Source organism: Montipora foliosa, chromosome 12 (assembly GCF_036669935.1).
Source record: "Montipora foliosa isolate CH-2021 chromosome 12, ASM3666993v2, whole genome shotgun sequence".
In the NCBI taxonomy this organism is placed as follows: domain Eukaryota; kingdom Metazoa; phylum Cnidaria; class Anthozoa; order Scleractinia; family Acroporidae; genus Montipora; species Montipora foliosa.
Window position 1 is genome coordinate 17,784,816 of NC_090880.1, and position 5,000 is coordinate 17,789,815.

General features: G+C 41.4%; 1 protein-coding gene across 5 annotated transcripts in view; it reads left to right on the top strand.

Annotated features, from left to right (window-relative positions):
• The window catches only part of LOC137979715 (short transient receptor potential channel 7-like), a 98,590-nt gene that overhangs the window by 53,919 nt on the left and 39,671 nt on the right, over positions 1 to 5,000 (top strand). The gene's annotated exons all lie outside the window — the stretch shown is intronic.

Here is a 5,000-nt window from a genome sequence, read left to right on the forward strand (position 1 = left end):
GAATTCCCAAAAAAGAGGCTATTTAGTATTATAACGTTGATTGATAAAAAAGATAGGGATAAAAGATATTTGTCTAACTGGAGACCGATCATGCTGATTAATGTGGACGTAAAACTAGGATCACAAGCCATTGCCAAAAGATTAGAAAATATTCTTCCATATGTAATCCATCACAATCAATGCGCGTACGTCAAAGGTAGAACGATTTTTTATGCTGTTAGCCCGGAAAAGGAGAAGGGGGGGGGGGGGAGGGGTGGGGGATTCCAGTCGGCAACGGGCGGGAATGATCGTCAAAATCATGGATCTGGTATCTTTTAGGGTGTCTAAAAGGTTTTTGGGCCACGAAAGTCGAAGCTGGTATCTTTTAGGGTATCGTTACTGTTCTTGAAATTAATAGATCTGAGAATTATGACAATGTAGTCAGGGAGCGTATGTCGCGAGACAAGGTCCCTTGGGAATTTAGTGGTGACATCAAGTCGCCTATGTAGATGTGTTAAGGGGACCCTAAAGAACATGCCAAATGTAGGAGGGGGTTAAAAGTGTGACCCTCATAGTCCAACATGGAAACGAGGCTTGACCTTCAAATGCTTTGTAATCATCGTCAATGGTGGCGAATCTTCGACGAAATTCTCATACTCTTAATGGAGGAGTATCTCACACGTAACAGTAATAGAACGGATCACGTGACCTCGGCAACGTGAAAACGAGGCTGCATAGCATAATGCATGTAATTATTGTTTCTCTCGACACATTGTCCCTATATTACTTATACTATCTATTGGAGTGTAACTTACGCAACCCTGTAACATAACAGTAATAAGTCTCATCTCGTGTCCATTATAACATGCAATAGAGCCTTTTTTTCGTGAAAGGCCTTGTGGCATATTTTGCACCGCCTACTTTTTACAACTAAGTCAATTCAGCCAAATGCACTTTTTTTTACAACTCCCTGACAAGGAAATATAAGGTATCCTATTCATCTCCCTCGTCTTCCTCCTCATCCTCTTTATCATCGTCCTCTTCATCATCATCGTCAGATGGCTCCATCGTCATCAACTTTATCAACATTGGATAACTCATGATCATTTTCATCAGCATCATTATCAGAGCTTCCATCCTCTACAGCATCATTGCAGCTGCGGAGTTTGGTGCATTTAAGTCCCGCTTCGCTACATTGGCATCTATTAGTGGAACTTTGTTCCTTAATTAGCCATTGGTCTTTAACGTTCGAAATAAGTGCCATAGGCTGGTTCAGCAGGCAAACTGATTTATCAATTCCGGCAGCGGTCTTTGCTGTGGGTTGCGCGATTTAACCCAGATGTGCAAGGTTGCACTAGTTTCTTCAGCTTCTTGGAATGCTTTCCAACGCAATAGCTTCAGAAAGAGCGAAATGATCCTTGCACTTATGTGGACAATTGAAGCAATTGTCTCATATTGACACCTGAAAAATTCAGGTGGCTCCAACGACATTTGAGTCCATGACCTCGGCGATGCTGATGCAATGCTCTACCTCTCCGGCAGTTCATCGATTTTGGTGTTGATTGAGCCGAGAGTAATCAGCGCCGGCTTAGCGCATTGCTCGTTCTTAGGTGTGCAGTTAGTCCATCCTTGGATCTACGCAAACGGTTTCACCTTGTGCACTGTACGGGAAGCAGTTGTTGTAGTAGGCTATCACCGCCATGTTTCTACTCGAGTGATGAATCGCGTTAAGCCTTAAGATACCACATTTTAGGACTGATAGTCACATTTTAAACAATAGGTGATGTTATCGTGAGGTTTTATTCTTCGAAACCCTAGGTATTTAAATCGTGCATTGCCTCTTATTTTTTATCTTTTTATTTATCATCGTAAATTCACCGTATTTTTTTTAATTTAATGATGGATTAATTATTATTCTGGGAATTGCCTGAGGGACTCTACAAACAAGTTTATGTCGGTGTTAAGTTAGATGATGTTGATGGTAGTGGCTCCCGAGTTTGCAGCATCAACAGCATGCAGCAACCATTTTGTATCAGCCTTTTAATGGTTTCTCTCGAGGTACCGTTGAATACCATATCTCTACGGGTTGCTTTACAGGGATTGATTGCCCTAAGCTGCTATCCGATGGAATCCTTCATCTAATTAAGGGGTAATGTTCCAATAATAGGTGCCAATGTCGCGAAGCGGGACTTAAATGCACCGATCTATGCAGCTGTAATGATGCTGAAGACAATGGAAGCTGTGATAATGATGCCGATGACGATGACCATGAGTCTTCTGATGTTGATGATGATCATGACGACGATGATGATGATGATGATGATGAAGAGGAGGAGGAGGAGGAAGACGAGGGACCTCTTATCCTTGTCAGGGAGTTGTCATAAAATTGCAATTGGCTAATTGAAAGTAAGCGGTGCAAAATATGCCACAAGGCATTTCATGAAAAAAGGCTCCTTTACAGGTTATAATGGACGCGGGATCAGATATATTACTGTTATGTTACAGAGTTGTCTAAGTTACACTCCAATAGAAAGTATAGGTAATATTGGGACAATCTGTTGCCATAAACAATAGCTACAAGGCATTATGTTATCGAGCCTCGTTTCCACGCTAGCGTGGACACGTGATCCGTTCTATTACTGTTACGTGTCAGATAGACCCCAACTGAAAGTATGAGAATTTTTGTCGAAGATTCGCAACCATTGACGATGGTTACAAAGTATTTGAGGGTCAAGCCTCGTTTCCATGTTGGGCTCTGAGGGCCCGGAAAAGCCGTCGGTGTAAAATAAAAAATTGCCGACAACATGTGGAATTCACTTTAAGGCAATGGATTTTTCTATAGAATAGCAAAGAAAATGATTTAATTATTAAAGCAGCAACAGAAACATCAAAACGCGGACGCGGAACACGGAATTTGCATGAGAGATGTGTAAATCAAACGTGACTTATGTGGATCAATGTAAGGTTCTGTGTACAGTAGATGTCGATGTAATAAATATGAAAACAAATTGACATTATTAAAATGCAAACAAAAAAGTTTGCCTAAGTTCGTCCCAGACGAATTATGCGTCCGTAGTATAAAACCGGCCATTACAAGAAGGCAAGGCAAATAAAAGGGTGATTGGAGTATTGAAAGTTTGACGATGTAATTAGACGCAATTTTTGCTGCCGCAGTGAGTGAGCCTGAAGCGAACGAACGAGGCAGCTCTCTAATCGGGAGAGGAACAAAATTTTGTTCGAAACGCAAGGGATTGTGGTCAAATGCGCAAAGAATTGTGGTTATGCGGAACTAAGAGGCACAGAAGCTTGCAGCCACTTTCCTAAGTAACGGCTCTGTTTTTTGCTCTTCTGATTCATTTTCGCTTCTTTGACGCTTCTTTTATCGGTTAGAAAAAGGAAAGGAAAAAAGGAAAGGAACTTTATTTAAGTGTCTAGTCGTTCTAGCGCTGAAGCACTAATTGGGGACACTGTAAATTGAAATTAACAATTAACGCAACTCAAGTCAAATGTTGGTTTTTTGAGGAGAGGAGAAACCGGAGTACCCGGAGAAAACCTCTCGGTGCAGAGTAGAGAACCAACAAACTCAACCCACATATGACGCCGAGTCTAAGAATCGAACCCGGGCCAAATTGGTGGGAGGCGATTGCTCTCACCACTGCGCCATCTCTGCACCCCAAATAGGATGAGCTATGATGCTGAACTTACGTGATGAATGGTCAGGATTCCGCCCTTTTTTGCAACTCGCCCTTATTAGTTTGTGGAAAACGAAGTATACCGAAATGAAACTGAACATTTAACCTTTGAGATGCAACTTTTGGCGGGCTTTGGATCGTTTGCAGACGGCGCCGTTCTGTTCGGTTAGTGAAATTTTCGTGGCTAATATTTACGCCTTTCACTGCGCAGTAAAGCGACCGCTGGTGAAGAAAGGGTCTGTAAATCATGATGTTTTCGAAGGAACCTGTCAATATATGCAGTGAGACTTCTCAAAGAGTACAAGTAGTTATAACATCCTTCAATTCTCCCATTCTTCAATTTTCGCTGGGTATGTGCCTCTGGCCTCTCAGACCTCCTACCCCCTTATAATCCATTTTATGGCCAATTGTAAACCCCATCATATTCACTTTTGGGTAAATGTAATTTTAGAGACCCCACTTCACCGCACTTTGCATAACTATAGGAACCGGAAGTTAAAACGGAGCAAAGAGCAAAGAGAGAAAAAACATATTTTCTCTGCCAAAACTTAATTACGTTTAATTACGTTGTTATTGCTGTGGTTGGATTTCTGGGCAGCAATCGATATCTGTACAAATGCAGGTTTCACCACAGAAACGAAGGTCTTGAAAAACGCAAAGTTTGTTTTCATCAAATTACAAACTAAAGTTATTGTTTGAGGGCCAACTGATTTCACAGCTCTTGCGGCTAAGAAAGGATAAATATAGCAGTTCTAAACTGAAGTTGTCGGTTTTGGGCAACAGGCTATACTGATGGCGACAGGAAATTTCCCATCCAGATACCAACCCTGCTTGAGAGGGGTTAACTTCTGTGAACTTTTTGTCGTGACCACTGTCAAGCTGATTCGCAAGTCTTTCTCATGTATATTACTGTACTATTACAGTCACTCGAAAAGTAGAACCAATAACCACAGTGACTGCAATTCGGGCTTCAACTAGCTGGGGAAAAAGAAGTTGAAGTGAACTAGGAAATGGTCACTGATACTCTCGATGCCAATGTTACGCGATTCCCTATTATTTTCTTCAATCTCTCTGGGTTTCTTATTTTACTTGCAAGTACACGTCCTCTCAAGGGGCTATTTAAGAAACGATGTTTAGTTATTTTAACCACAGCTCATACATTTTTTAGTAAAGGCCGGTTTACACGGTAGCATTTCTACCATTTATGTAAACTAGTCTAACACAATAATGCGTCCTTAATAGCTGCATTCAGGAGCCAATTACATGGGCTTTAGTTGTTTCATTAAACTTAGAAAGAGAATGCAAAAGTCTGCTCGGTACGAGGTCTCA